This window comes from Sinocyclocheilus grahami, unplaced genomic scaffold (genome assembly GCF_001515645.1).
Source record: "Sinocyclocheilus grahami isolate Dianchi unplaced genomic scaffold, SAMN03320097.WGS_v1.1 scaffold328.1, whole genome shotgun sequence".
Lineage (NCBI taxonomy): Eukaryota > Metazoa > Chordata > Actinopteri > Cypriniformes > Cyprinidae > Sinocyclocheilus > Sinocyclocheilus grahami.
Window position 1 is genome coordinate 321,576 of NW_015505507.1, and position 17,122 is coordinate 338,697.

Sequence of the window (17,122 nt, forward strand, 5' to 3'; positions counted from 1 at the left end):
TGTCTTTTTTTATTGCTGAAGTGTGCTGAAATTTCTTCTTCTGCATTCTACTGAACGGACGTAAATTTACTTTCCCTTCAGCCGGAGGCTTATTCATTTCACTTTTGGTGTGAAAAGGCTTTTATATTAGCCAAAAATATAACTTTTTTATTTTAAAAACAAACAAGCCCAGTCCAGATTTAAAAAGTAACGCAAAACGTAACGTATTACTTTCCAAAAAAAGTAACTAAGTAATAATGGTTCTTTACTTAGTCCTGATAGTTGATGGGAAAGGAGTAAGGCTCGATTTCTGAAGGTTGTTTTAAAAATCTCATAAACCGCTTGAATAACGGATTAATATTTATGTATATTTAATTATTATTACTAGTTCCTATTGTTCCTATTTTTTGTTGTAGTTGCTTTGTACCTTATTTTATTAGTATTGACACATTGTGTTTATCATTGCCTTCTGTTTCTGTGTACACTATTTTCTGTGTTGAAAATGAATAAAAAAATTTTTTTTTTTAAAGTAACTGTCACGGTCACGGTGTGTGGAGACAGGCAGGATGACGAGGATGAAAAGGATTCCAATAATGATATTTATTGTAGACACAACAAGACAGATTCAGGCAGGAGAGACACACACACACTCGGGGTAACCTTCACAATAACCGACAATACTAGAATACAAGAGACAGGAACTTATAGGGAAGATAACGAGGGGCAGACAGGTGAGCACACTGAGGATAATTAACTAATGCTTGAACGGGCTAAACCAACAAAAGGGGAAGAAACCACAATAAACAGTCCACAGGGGCTTTACATTACTCCCCCCTCCCGGAAGGTGCGTCCTCGCACCGTAGAAACAGAGGGAGGGGCGGAGAGGGACTAGGAGGAGGACAAAGCAGTGGATGTGAGATGGTGACAGGGGAAGGCAAAGGGCTGGCAGGCAGACTGGTCCGGACTTCCAGGAGGAGGACGGCTAACAGAGTCCAGGGAAGTGCCGATGGAGGGAGGAGCCAGGGAGACGACAGGAGGGAACCGGAGCAGGAGGAGGAGCCAGGTGGGACCCAGGCCACAGCCATAATAGGGAACTAATATAGGGCAGATAACGAGGGGCAGACAGGTGAGCACAATGAGGTGATTAACTAATAATTAGTATGGGCTAAACCAACAAAAGGGGAAGAAACCACAATAAACAGTCCACAGGGGCTTTACATTACTCCCCCCTCCCGGAAGGTGCGTCCTCGCACCGTAGAAACAGAGGGAGGGGCGGAGAGGGACTAGGAGGAGGACAAAGCAGTGGATGTGAGATGGTGACAGGGGAAGGCAAAGGGCTGGCAGGCAGACTGGTCCGGACTTCCAGGAGGAGGACGGCTAACAGAGTCCAGGGAACGGAGGCAGAGATCCAGAGATCCGCGGTGGAGCCGGAGCGACTGAGGACCAAGGTGGAGTTGACGGGAGGAAGGAGCCCAACGGAGTCGGTAGGACAGAGTGACGAGGCGCAGCCAGAGGAGAGGAGTCCAGAGGCGATGGCGGGTCGACCCCCGACCAAGGCAGAGCCGGAGGGATGAGGGAGCCCGGTGGAACTGATGGATCGATGGGTGACGGTGGAGGCGAGGGAGCTAGGAGCCGAGGTGGAGCCACTGGGTCTACGGACCGAGGCAGAGTCTAGGCTTCAGAGGCTGGAGGCGGGGGGGAGGGAGAGTCCGACCATGGTGACGCTGGAGGAGGCCAGAGTGGGTGGGAGGGGGGTCATTTTTGAGGAGCAGGCACTGGAGAGAGCTCTTGGGCTGGAGTCCTTCCTGGGCGGAACTGGGGATCAGGAGCCCTTCCTGGGCTGAACTGGGGATCAGGAGCCCTTCCTGGGCTAAACGAAACATCAGGAGCCCTTCCTGGGCTGACCTGGGGATCAGGAGCCCTTCCTGGGCTGAACTGGGGATCAAGAGCCCTTCCTGGGGTGGACTGGGGATACCGCGGTCTCTCCTCCTCATTTTGGCCTAATACCCTCCATAGTCCGCTTACCCTCAGCCACGATGCAGGGGGCGGAGCTCCTCTCCGCTCTCACACCATCCACGGCTTGCTCCCTTGTGGTTTGCACTGTCACCGGCTCTCGCACCTGGTCTGACGGGTTGGGCTCAACATCCGAGGCGATCCTCCTCTCAGCCGCAGGACTTCGCTCCGGCTCGTGGATCGCGGCGGGAAATGGCTCTCCGTCATTGGTGGACTCAGGCTTATGCTTTGTACCGCGAGGAGATGGTGGGCTGGGCTCAGGGTCCTGAGTGGGGATGGTGTTGTTGTCCGCGATGTCCACGGTCAGCTGGGACGCCATTAGACAGCAAAACCTTGACCCAACCGTTACCTCCCCTCTGGTCCTTCTTTAAACCACTGTCTATTAGGCAGCTCAAATTAAATCCCTGCTGTTGGACTTTAATAAGAGAATATTTGCTCCTGTATTTTAACCTTGTTATCCAATATCCTGTTCCATATTCCTCTGAGTATATGCTATGGGCTGCTTTAATACAAAAAGGGTGGTTGACTAGCGGCCCACATGAAGAAAGAGGGTTTGGAAAAACTTTTCATTTTTTCATATTTAAAACATAAATGGGACATTAATTAGGCAATAAAAACAAATCCATATAAATGAATAAAGAATGGTGATTTCTGCATAGTCATTCCATTCAAACTAGCATCCTGTGATGTAGTTATCCCAACTCATGTTGAAAAGTATGAACTATTCTAATTTTTTAACAATTTGAGCATTTAAAAAGTCAGCCTTGGTGACCAGACATGGAATGTTATATGTTCGTTTATCTGTAAACTGTACCTGTGAACATCAACACAAGTGTGTGTATTGCGCTTGACACCTGTTTATGTTTGGCAGAGGACAGTTCATTAAATATGTACAGCGTGTGTAGTTGTACTGGGTGAGGTTAAGTGCTTTGTTAACCTCTTAGGATTGTATCAATAAAGAAGGTCCTTACCAGCTGTAACCACATATTCTAAAAGTGTCACATCAACATTTGAAGCCTGGCTGAAACAAATTGCTATCAAGTTTAGAACAATTAGACTGTAAAGTCAAAACAAGAGGTTCTAAAATGTAGCATGTGTCTGCTTTTTCAAAAAAATGCGGTTTAACAGCGTTAACAACAGTAATGCAAATTTTGAACGTGCCAAGTAGATGCTGGCAATATGGGGAACAGTACGATGCTTCAACGCTTTCGTTGAAAACTCGATGGTAGCTCGCCAAAACGTAAGTATAATTTATGTTAGATTTCACTTTACTTAACAAATACAATACAAAACATTTTAAAGACATGTTTAGCATAGTTAGGCGACCTTTTTAGCCGTGCGACAGAACCTCAACCTAAACAGTACTGAGCGAAAAATAAACCCTCTTGAAGTCATTTAATAATGGTTAAGTGTGTTCATTTTTGTCTTTTTAGACATGAAATCCAACATACGTAGGCTATTCTTCATAGTTGAGATTTATTGTGGTCAACGCCGTCGTTGTTGAGCAGTAGAGCTCAACCTGGCAACATATGAGAAACATGGTACTAATCGCGGATAGGAAACTCTTTCCATGTTAAATGATTTACGTTTTATTATCCAGCAGCCCTTCCTGTTTAGTTTAGGCAGCAACATAAATAACAGAACAAAGGATGCCCATACAGGCCTGAATGAAAACAGCGCCAGCCGGGCACTGTACGCATCCGCACTCATCTTACAGCCTCTCGATTATATTACCGTCTCACTTACTGTACTTCCCCAGAGCCGGGAAAAGCTATCCGCTGTATCTGCATCTCTAATGGCTGCTGCCTTTTGGGGAGTTTTCAAACAGAAGGAACCTGCAGACAAGCAGCAATCGCTTAGCTAAATGCGGAGAGCAATCTTGAAACAGAAAACTGGAGCAGGACTAGGGGCTGCTGGATGGGCTGAAATGTTATTTGGATGATACCCGTGCATTAAAGCAAGGGGAAGCTGTGTTGAGTTTCTCATTGAGAGGCAGCAGCAGGGCTCACTGCGATAAGGAAATAAGGCTAATGTTACCTGATCTGGTATAATGTGAACCAATTACTACTCCATTGCACTTCATTACAGAACAGTAATAGGGCCAGGGTGAGCCACGCTATATGAGCAGCCGGGGGAAAATTGAGTGGTCATTGATAATATGATAAAAAGTGACAGAGAGAGAGGCCTCTCAAACAAATTATTGAAATTTACAGTGAGTGGGAGAAACAGAATAACCTCATTTAGGCAGCCGTGGGCCAGCACTTGTCCAAAGTAGCACACTCTACACAAAGGACTGCTTATGGAGAGAAATCTAAAACGATCAAAGAATAGTTTTAGGCCCTGAACTCTACAGACCTGCTCAGGACTTCGAAATTATTCAGGCGGCCTTACTTCCTAAATTTCTAATACAGAAGGGAATTTGGTGTTCTGTGCAACACTTTGTTTATAGTGTTATTCAAGCTGTCGTTTGCTCTATCTATCTATCTATCTATCTATCTATCTATCTATCTATCTATCTATCTAGAACATTTTTTGTACACACATGATCATATTACCATTACAAAATACTATTTTATATCAGCCTGGTCTCATTGTTTATGCGTAGGTATTAATACGTAACATTTACAAGCACAAAACCTACCTTTTGTGGCCCATGGTAAACAAAGTAAACATTACATGACAAGTAAATGTTAAACAATTGCAGAAATGTTATTTATTTTAAGGGTTTAAAGTGAAGTCTTGTTTAACATTATGTAGGCCTATTATTGGAAATGAGCTTGCAGCAGAAATCACAAAGAACAGAACGAAATGATATCATTTCATATTAAGTAAACGAGTAAACAATTTAATAATGCAATTGAAAACTAGGTCATATGACAGTTGATATGGCAACTAAAACATCAACAATAATAATAATAAAATTAATGCAGCGATTTAAATATTCATATGGATTCATTCTTAGCTGTCGCCATCAATACGTCAGTTTAAATGCTGAAAATACGCAAGTATTTGTACGTTTAGATGCTGAAAATACATCAGTATTGTATGTTTTAGTGCCTGTAAAAATGTAAGTAAAAAGTAAATGTACGTTTTATAGAACCACATTTTATGTAAAATACATACGAATTAGCATGAGAGCACGTTGCTTATATCTACAGATTTCTTTTATCAGAAATTGTACTCAGGCAACCTTAAAAAAAGAAAGAAGGATAAGAATAAATCAAACCAATCACTGTCTAAGCACATTTTCAATCATTCACGGTAATCAGATTGTGTTTACCTGAACGGGGACCATTTTAAAGTATTATTAAAAACTTAAATGGAGTTTAGGCCTGGAAAAATGCTCATATGAAATGGTGTGCAAACAGTGTTGAAAGATTTCAATCGTTATTTGGACAGGCGTCAGACTGGTGAAAGGAAAATTAGCATTGAGACTGTCTTCTGTTGATAAGAGTCTTTGTCGACAGGAATACCAAGAGGTGTGAGTGACACTGCCTTTTGCTTTACAAACACACTCAAGTGCTTGGTAAATGTAAGTGGAGCACACGATAGAGGAACGATGAGATTCTCACACTACTATCCCACTGTGTCAAAAATGGGATGCTGTATGATGAACATTTTATAAAATATAATATCATATAAAATAAAAGGCTTTGTTTCTTCTCTCAGTTTTTCATTTTTAGTTTTTCTTCTTTAGTCCAAATCGTTCCCTGTCAAAATAAAAAGAAAAACAATTAGGGCTATTAATTTATCCAAAGTTTTCTGTCTCGCCATAAACATGTATTACAAGGTAACTCTGCTAGTAATATTAATAATACACTAAAGTAGTGTAAAAAGATTACTGCAGTCCACATAATTTACGAGGCATTAAAGGCCCAGTTGAACTAATCACCAGGATCTAAATAGGCAATATATTGAATACACGCTTCATTGATCAAAACTGTTGTGAAACAACTTATCGGAAGCACAATCTTAAACCACTATTTAAAGATCATTTTGCTTTCATCTACTGTCTGTGTTCTGCTGAAAAACCTCAAACATGATAAGCATTCAATTTGGAATAGCAGCTTTGGCTCTACTGTAATCGCAAAGTGGATATTAATCAGTCCTATTTATCTGTAGAAAAGTGTGTGTGGGTCTGGCTCAAGGTAATTGTTTCATCCTGAATAGAAAGTTGGTTTGGCGGTCTCATTTTCATACCTAAATGCCCCTTTCAGGCCAGACTGAATCCCAGAAATGAACACGGTTAGCACTGCCAATCTTGCTCGGCAGAAATATGCAGTGGTAATTTGTGTCCGTGATGGTATGTGGAGTAAGAATATTAGCTGTGAAAGCTGAGATTGCAACCTTTTAAAAACTTGTTTAAAATGCTAAAATAACAGTGAGATTATAGGGTGGTGGTGGCTCAGTGGTTAAAGATCTGCTCTAATAATCCAAAGGTCACAGTCACAGGTTCAAACCCAAGAAAGTTTGATTCACCAACTAGAGAGTTACTGCTCTCATTAATATCATAGTGCTTTGAGCAAAGCACATAATCTCCTGGTTGAACTGTTTTTAAGTGTACTGTAAGTCTAATGTTTAGCTAAATAAGAACTAGGACCGAAAATTCCTTTCATGTTACACCCATCAAAATTAATTTGCTTACAATTTCAGCTAATAGGTCAAATTTCTCAAAGAAATCCATTGCCATTTAATTAGTGATTTACAATAATACTAAAGGCTCTTTATTAAAGGCTTTTCAAAGGGTTCAGAGGCAATTCCATGGTTGCATTGTGTGCACTGTTGACAAAATATTGCAAATGTCCAGAAGCAATTTTATTATTTCAAAATTTACATGTACGTATTTGCGTATTATTGCATTATGTTGGCTTTATATTGGTACAATAGCTTTACAAAAGAAATGAAACATTTCCTGAGGTCATTCGCATGTTTCATATAACTATACCAGCATATTTACTAAGTATTACAGCTTTTTAAAATATAATACTTATTGTCCAGAATTTCAATTGCACATTGAACAGCCCTACTTTAGCTTCATGAAACTTACCACTATTAAAACAGACCAATATTTCAGGCCTAGTTGCATCTTGAGAAAATAAACAAACTGATGAACAGAGAATTTGATCACAGACACACTTACAAATGAAAATCTGATCTCACAGACTTTTCTTCACATGCATAAATGTTCAATTTACACCAGAAGATCAAATTGACTTAAAGAGTTTTTGACATCTATCAAATTCAGGTCTGTTACATATTGACATTAAATCACTTACATTATAGGTGAGCCTATATATATAAGTTATGCAATTTAATCTTTATACATAGAATAAATGAGCATTGTTGACAATGACCCAGCAGATTTGTTGAAAATAATAGACTCATGTGGGCTTCTAGATCTCTCACCATGTTCTCGGCCCTCACTTGAAGTCCTGTGTGCAGTACAACTGCTCAACATCCCTAACAAACACAGTCTTTGTATGGAGACTAACATGACACCCAATGTGGAGGAGGTAAGCTTCCTAAAGTTAAACGCATCACTTAGCTCATTTTAAAAGGCTTTGAACAGACAGACATTAACCTGAAATATACGCGGGCCTCTTCCTCCAGCTTAATCCAGTATTTAATTAGAGCGGGTCAAGAGCTGGGGTCGCGTGCCTGGCTGATCGCTGCTTAAAACTTGTCCGCTGCACAAAGAGAGTACTGATAGAAAGCAACCACGGGAATGACTGCAGATCTCCGTCTAACCCTATCACAGGTTATTCTTACAGAAAGTGAACAGTGAGAGCAGAACACACAGAGAGATATGCTGCTCTAATGTTGTAAACAGTGTTAGATGAGTGGATAGATTAAGGAAATTACAAAAAGTCGAGGCACTGAGGAATTAGGCCTGTTAAATAAATCGACATGGTGTATGTAGCACCTTTAAATGATCAATTACTTTTTAATTTATAACTTTAATTGATATTTTGACTGTGCATCCAAGTTGAGGAAGTGAGAATCAGTTGTAATGACTGCATATCAGTCTATCAATTTTTCCAGATATGAACAATATTGTACATTTTGTGCAAATGAGAATACAAATGATCATGTTAATGTGCACATTATGCTACTTTTGAAATTAAATTCAGTGACATTGACAATTTGTGCTTCTGTCACACAGCCACTAGAGGACAGAAGTTGACTGCAAAATTCCACATATTTTCTGTATTTGAGAATATTCCTCGAATAGTCTGCTTATCACCAAGTCAAGGGCCAGGACTAGATTTACAGTAAAATAAGTTTAAATCCAATAGCAAATCCTAATTGAAATAATTTCATAATTCTAATTTAGACAAATGGTTTAAATTATTTTTTAAATAAATCAGACACGAATTATCCAGGTTGCCGAGTTATATCAGCTTCCTCTGTGATAAGTTCTGCCAGAATAAACACATTTAATTGATAATTAGTCCAGTGACAATACAACTGTAATTTTATGTGTTATTTTTATTTTGTAATGATTTATTGTGACCAAGTGAGCAGTATTTTATATTGGCCAGTGAGTACTTTCCTGTGGTTTACATAACAGAGGTATCACAAACTCTACATTTAATGGAATATCACAATTCTGTGAAAGAAATTGAGATATAAAAAACATACTTTGCCTCAATAATTATTCCTGCAGAGTAACAGAAAATGCTATTGAGGTAGGTTTCACATTATTCTAAGCCTAAAAAAATGTAATAATTTTAAAAACTTGCAATGCAAATGCAAATAGTAATTAATAATTCTAATAATATTTGGTTTGTAGTCTTGATCTTGTTGCTGTAAAATGTAATGCTTGAACAGTATAAGAAAAGAAGATTTGTCATAATTTAGACATTCATGTTGAGATTTTTGAATTTTTTTCTAGGCAGAGTTGCATTTATTTAATCTATATTCATACTGAAGAAAAAAATCAGAAATTAGAATCTCACTAATCAGCTGCAACAAAATGGAAAATAGGAAAATATGATTTCACTGATGAGACCATTGTGATGTGTTTCTCTTTCTGTTAATAGTTTGCGAACATTGTCTTTGATTCATTTTACAGAGGTTCAAAAGACCCATCATTCCTGTGCGGACAGGCAAATTCACCTGGATAGACTGATTCACTTCGACTTGACACCATTCCCAAATCACATTATTCTAAGCCTAAAAAAATGTAATAATTTTAAAAACTTGCAATGCAAATGCAAATAGTAATTAATGATTCTAATAATATTTTGGTTTGTAGTCTTGATCTTGTTGCTGTAATATGTAATGCTTGAACAGTATAAGAAAAGAAGATTTGTCATAATTTAGACATTCATGTTGAGATTTTTGAATTTTTTTCTAGGCAGAGTTGCATTTATTTAATCTATATTCATATTGAAGAAAAAAATCAGAAATTAGAATCTCACTAATCAGCTGCAACAAAATGGAAAATAGGAAAATATGATTTCACTGATGAGACCATTGTGATGTGTTTCTCTTTCTGTAATAGTTTGCGAACATTGTCTTTGATTCATTTTACAGAGGTTCAAAAGACCCATCATTCCTGTGCGGACAGGCAAATTCACCTGGATAGACTGATTCACTTCGACTTGACACCATTCCCAAGCTCTCTTTTCTCTCGCTCTCTCTACTGGATTTGGAATTGACCTCAAATTTGAGTAGCAGCTTTTTTGGAGTAATCCATTCATACTTGAGAATCTGAACACCAACGCAGAGCGAGCGCAAAAGAGAGAGGGAAGGGGGAAAAAAGAAGGGATCGCAAATAAAGGAGGGGGTGGGATAGATGAAAGGCGCAAGGATTTTTACAATGTGATTAGGAAGTAATGGGCTTGAAATAATGCTCCCGCAGCTTATGGGAACAGTGCAGAAAAAATGGGGAATTTCCATTAAGGCTTTTCCCTTATTGAAGGTCAATGGCTCGACTTCGTTTTCCGATATCAAAATCATTACGGAATGAGCTGCGCTTGCCCACCGCTGAAATGGATGAGGGCCTGATTTGGTGCCCACCACCTTTGTCAACAATGACTCCTCTGTCCTCGTCTGCGATAACTTACTACGCATGCACACACACTGACTCCAGGAGTCCTCCGAAGGCCCAGGTGGAACCGCTTCACCCCGTAATGGCTCTGTGGAATGCGGAGTAGTGACCCCTATTGGTTTCCCTTCCATGTGAGAGGCACGCGCATGTTAAAGCCTCCTCGCTGATGCAGGGAGAGCAATCAGTAGGGCATTACTCCCAGCTTGCCTTAATGAGCGCTGAGTACAGAGGGTTTAGGTTTACACAAGGTTATTAAAGAAACTTAACAAGGACGCACTGAGACAAATCAAGCCCCATGTGCTAATACAGTCCTCTTCTGTCCCGAGAAGGAGACTTCAGTTCGATCGCACAGAAACATTGTTGTTGATGTGTAAATCAGCTCTACTGATGATAGTGAGATGCACTAGAATGAATGTAGCTAGAATTAAACCCTTTATGACAACAAGAGTTATTCTTAAAGTTTGTTTAGGTCGCAAACTACAGTCAGTATCTAAAAGTGTAAAGTATATAAGTGTAAACGATACTTTTTCACAACTCTACAATTACAACTCCAGAAATTAATTTTAGTTTTAAATGCATGGTATATTATAAAACACTGAAACCTTTACAACTTGCCTGCATTAAACATGAAAATGCTACTAAAAACCAATAACACTTGGGTGTATGGAGAAATTTAAGAGCATCACATTTTAAAATTATACTCTATCCGTAAAAAATATTACAACTAAATTGAAAACTAAAACAAACTAGAAAATTCTGGAAAACGAGAAGAGAAGAGAAGAGAAGTTGAAAATAAAATGGAAATAAAATCAAAAAATTCAAAATTGTAATAACCTCTCCAAAAGTGATCCAAAATTTGAGTTGGGTTGCAGGTCTGTTCTGATCCCAGGGAAAATTAAATGCTAAATGCACATAATTAAAAGTGATATGTGCATAGTGGGAGGTAAAAAATGCTTTTAAATGTTTTGTTGTCCAATGGTATTTTGATCCAAATTCTTGTTACTTTATAGAAGAAGCTAGTCAAATTAGGCAGGTTGCATGATATGTCCTCATCCTTTTAAAAACAAAACTACGCAAACTGAAAGAAAATACAACACTACATTAAACAAGGTTCACTCATAGCAAGGTTTGTGCCGACACCAATGTATTCTAAGCTGAATTACTGGCTGCCAAGAGCATAAAAACCAATAAAATACAATTTTGTATCATAAATCATTTTGGCAATGTGTTGGATCATCACTTGATGTCCAATGTAAAATCTGGTTCCTGAGGCAAAACCATTTGAAAACCAGTGCATTATGCCATTGTATATTCACTTTTATGTGAATCCACCACTCCTTTCCAGAATACTTAAACGTTGGTTGAAAAAAAAATAATTATTGCAGTTTTCTTACAGGCTTACAGGTGTTGCTTTCATATACTCTGGAACTGCAAGGAATAAAGTTCAATTCATTTATGAAGCTGAGCGCTGTGTTTCATGTTCAACCCCCTTAAGAAGCTTGAAAGACCAATACAAAGAGCTGTAGGCCTCTCATTCAACGGTCCGGGTTCTTGGCTGTAATTGAAGAAAAGAACAAATCCTGAAAGAGAAAAATGGTGCCATGAGAAAAATAAGGTGCTCGCGTGGAGTGACGGAAAACAAACAACAGCTCTTAGCAGGCTATTATTTATTCTGTCACCAGAGAAATCAAAGCCAGTAACTGCTGTTACTATTGTTTGCTTTACTTTCCTCCACTTCTGTCAAAGCATTGTGCCTTGATGATGCTTTGCATATGTTCTGTGTGATCTTCACCATTATGCAATGCGGGACTCATGGGGTAGCGTGATTCAAGTAATGAACAATGAGAAGCTGTTTACATGCCGATCGTGAATCAGCATCTCTGGAGTTTTAGAATCACAATGGCATTTCCTTTAATCTGGATATATGCCACACATGCTAATTAGGCTAATTTCCAGCGGGTAAATTATCGCGAACATTAGAGTATGTATGGCGCAATATCAAATAATACCGTCCCTTAGCATACAGTTTTCAGTTAAGCTGTTTTCTGAAAATGTAGGTTACGTCATTATGCCTACAACTGAATCATAGCCATGCTAATATAGAGAACAGTTTAATAAACAGGATATTAATAAAGTACCATAAGTTTCATATTGCCAGTTAGTTGGTCTGTTTTGCTCCACCAATGGAAATCGTTCCAAACAAAGTCACAGCAGAATTAATTTTTGCACATCTCCAAGCAATATAGTAGTGGCGTTTCCTTTCTGAATGCATCAGTTTTGAACAAATTGGTTAAGTGAATAATTAAATGACTGACAGTCACTGCATCCAAATATGCTTATTATATGCTTATTTCCATACTGTATAGTGTATGTCCAAATTCCTAGCCTTCATAAAACAGATGGACACATTAAGATTGATTTTAGATGGATCCCATAAGTCACATGAAAATTACAATATGGCGTATATAGTAGCATACATCCAGATTTCATTATTACAATTCAGACAGTATGTGATTTTGGATGCACCTGGTCAGAACTTGTTTCATTCCTGAATGAATCAGTGTATTTTGAACGAATCAGTTGAATGAATGATTCAGAGATTCATTCATAAAGACTTGTCGCCACTTACTGGCATCAATTATTTAACCTGCAGAAAGATTCGCTGAAAAATCTTCACCACTAATTCAGTGGAATGTGTAAACAGAGTCATACAAACAATGTAAATTCTCAACCGTAGAATGCCACTCGGCCAATCAAATTCAAGAACCGGAACAAACTCTTGTACAATAACGTATATGAGAACAAAGACATTGAATCATCACTCCCATGCACAAAATACACTAGTAATATGTCTTTGATAAATTTGAGTGTGTCATAGAATCTGAATGAACACAAATAGCTCAGTGTTGGATTACATATATTTTTAAGATATTGTTCTAATACTCTTATAAGGAAATGATTAGGATTGCTTTATAAGAAAATGCCTACACTTGGTGAGACGCCACTGCACCACCAAGTGAGATGGGTTTTATATCTCATTTCTGATAAATCTCCAACTTTGAATCCCATTGAAATTAATAGTTTAGCATGGTAAAACACACACATTTTGCAATCGTTCTGCATTTTTCACAATGAGCGCAAAATGTGTGTTTTGTGGCTATGAGATCAGCACATTCACAATATTATTTGTGTTCACATTCAGTCTGGATCACCAAACATGTTTTTAAACTAGCTGATAAATCTACTTTCCACACACATCCAAATTTGGCCCGAGAGTCTTCACAGCAGTCACAACTAGGTATTACAAGTGTCACTGAAAGCTGGTGGAGTTTTAAGTGTACTTATTTGCAACTACAATGCAGCCACACAATATGACAATGGATCCCCTTAAAGACCACTTAAGAAGTACAAAACTCTTCCTGAATCAGTAATGTTTGCCATCAGAACCACGAAGCCCTGCAGTTTTCAAAGTTTAAAAACTAATTAAAGCCGCTCAGATTCTACATGCATTGTGTTCCCCCTTGACAGAGATCTCTGGAAGATCAAGAGTGCCTAAATCTCTCCCAAACCACTCAACAAACAAAAGCTGAGTAATAAATCCTAAATCTGATTTTGGTATCTGCAGTAGGCAGCCCATGTATCCCCAACACAGACAGAGACTCATTGTGCTGGGTGTGTGCATGTCTCTCTCTTTCTCTCTCTGCAGAGTACTAGGATCTGTGTGAATCTAAGAAACCAAGAATCCATTTGGACTGCCCTCATCTCTGATACTGCCTTTAGCAGGTTAAAACAAAAGAATGGTTTAATTTTATGCTGCCGGTATTTCTACTTTATATCCATACTGGACAGTATTGACATTAGACAATGCACATTTTCCATCTGCAAGATGCTAAAGGGCAATAATGCAGCCCAAGTATGGGATTATCCAACATTTTCGCTCATAATACCAAACAGAATGGGCAATATATGGCAATTGCATTGTGATATATTATTTCATGTGACTAAGGAGCCAAATAACCTGGCATTCATACATTATGCACCTTATATATCCAAAAAAAAAGAAAGGTTATTGATAAGAAAAGGATTCTAGTACTTTTGAAAGCCAGTTCGAGAGATGCTATCTCTGTTTACGCACCAAATTGTGATTGTATACGCGGCCATAAAGGTCCTCCTTTCATTGAACACACGCTATAAAATAGTCTCTGCTGTATTGTGCACATAGGGGAAAAAGAGAGAGAGATGGGCGGAACGAGAGAGAGAGCAAGAGGAGGGGGAGGAAAGGGGAAGCGTTGGAGGCAGAGGGACTCAAACAAACGGTGGAGAGTGGCAAGTTTGCATTGCCCATACCAACAAGGCCCTATCTCATTAACACACCGCTGAAATAAAAGGGGGCTTTTCTGGCTCACAGCTATAAAAAAAATTATCATAGTGATGATGTTCCTCAGCCGTCAACAGAGCTGCGATAACGTTGTTTGATGATGACTTTCCCATGAATGTTAAGCAGCTGCCGCAGTGGAGGAAAGCAGCTTATCAGAGCCTAATGCCCATCTCTAATTCCTGCCCTTCTTGAACTAGCCATTTTCTAACAGCGTTAACTGTCAAATTTACATCCCGTCTTAATGCCACTAAAGAGTACGAAGGATGAAGAGTAAATGACAGCAGTGTAATGAGCAAGGCATCCCTCTTTCCTTCCTTCCCTCTCTCTCTTTCTCTCTGTCAGTCTCTCTCTATCTTTAGGCATGAGATTTTCTAGAATTTGAGAGTCCTTTTTTCTCTCCACCTGAGCTAAGAGCTCAAAATTATGCCCTTATGCTGCAATAGAAGAAATAATTGTGTTATGAGCAGAAATGAATAATAAATTACAGATTTTATTACGACATAGGAAGGTTCCGTAATAGGAATTAAAAATCACTGTAAGAAATTTCAGATTTTGATACTTAATTAATTTAACAATTTAGTTGGGTAATTTTCCAGTTATATGCACATTCATAGCACTGAAAGCGGAACTATATTTTCTAATTCACAAGCAATATTATGTCATCTGCATCAACATCTAAGGCCATGTTCTTTAACAGAGTCCACTGTTTGCAAACATAAGAATTTTAATATTGCATTATTGAAAGACTATATACAGTATATACAGTATATATAATATCCTAATATAAAAGTATATACTTTTACTATATATTATACCATATACTATATATTTTAATTACACTTTTTACTATATATTTTTAATTACACTGCCTTTCTAATCAAGATTTCCCTTACCTTGTCATCTTTTAAATTCTTCTCGCAATGCATCGTGGGATTGCCTTCTCTGTCATGGATACATGTGATTTTGCCTTAAAATAGGCCTTAAAATATTATTTCTCTAAGCCCACTGGGTTTTAGAACAGAGCAAATGGGCTATCATAAAACTGAGAAAGGGCCTATTTAAAACTAAAAAGAGTAGATATGATCATACTGGTAAGGAGATACTGGTGCTGTTTAAGAGGGTAAATACTTTACTAATTGCATAATTTCCAGTGTACTGTTCTTATTATTCCAAGCGTTAGTATTTTAGAGGTGTGTTCAGGCTTCTCATGGCGAGGCACAGTGTGAACCCAACACTAAGCTAATGCAAATGAGACTCGTTGAAAGTTTTCCAAGGTCTGCATATAATTTAAGATGGCATTTAAGCTTCTTACCCTCGATCTTATCTCTTAAATTAATTCATCAGGTAATATTTCCCATTATTCAAAGGCATTATTTTATGTCAAAGAAAGTAATGGTATGATTACAGAGCCATGCACACAAATTAGCAGTGGAACGTGAACGTTTTCTCTTAGAAAATGATAGTTAGAGCAGCCGGAAATTAATGCAAAGAGAAAAAAAAAATCCTTTAAAAGGTATTGAAAGTGAAATTTGACACAATATATCTGGACCAGAAGGCCAATTCAATTTGTGATTCTTTTTCATCTTTTAATGATATATATCCTCTTCTGTTCAGATTTTGATTCTCGACTGATGAAGAAAGGGGCTATGATTAACTATTCAAGTTTGGAGGCAAAATTGTGCTGGAAAAAAAAAAGCAGAGAATGAGAGTTACCTGCTATCTCCTGCTTCATAATCAGGCATGTAAGTGAAGTTATGAATATAAGGTGTGTTTCATCTGGGCAGCCCCTCACGGGTGGGATGGACGATTCACTCTGATTAAATCTGCGCTCATCTGATTGGAGCGTGTAAGAGATTCTAACTGGGGTACATTTCACACTAATCTATAAGCCAGTGAAGCTGTCCAAAAGGCAAGGAAGTGTGATTAAAATAAAGAAACAGACAACAGATAAATGTGTTGGAAGTCCTGCAATGAAAAAGGGAATAAATTATTCCATTTAAATGTACGATTTTATCTGGGAACGGTCTGGTTGTGCAACTTTGTGCTTAAACTAATTACAGATGAATGGCGGCAAACTCAGCCAGTCTGAAAACCATGACTTTTTGGCACAGCATGCATTTGAAATGCATCGTATTCATAAAATGTACTGCACTGATTTCACTTTACTGTACTTTTTTAATAGATACCGCTATATTTTATCTGTGGATAAAAGATAACAGATGTTTGACATTTTTGCATGAGCAGTTATTACAAAAATCTCTGCACATATTGAAGAATAATAAAAATAGATAAATGTTTATTTGCTTTTTTCTAAAAATGTTTTGCTAATGTTCCTATTAAGTTAGGCTACAAAAACATTGTGTTCTTAGAACATTCAAAACGTCCAGTTTGTGAATGTTAGAAAAAGGTTTTTTGTGTAATCTTTTGGTGCTAACGTTTTGAGAATATTATTAAAAGCCAGATTTTGAATGAACAATCTATTAATGTTACTTAAAGAATATTTATTCATAACATTGAGAGAACCTTGCAAGAACATTAGCCAAAGTTCTGAGAACCTTCCCTGTTTAATAATAAGCATATTTAAGCAAGCATATTTTCACAATGTGTAACACTTTGAGGGCAGATTCGATTTTTGACATGTACATTGATTTTCAGAAATGTATTTTTGGTATTTTGGGTAATGATGAATCTCATCT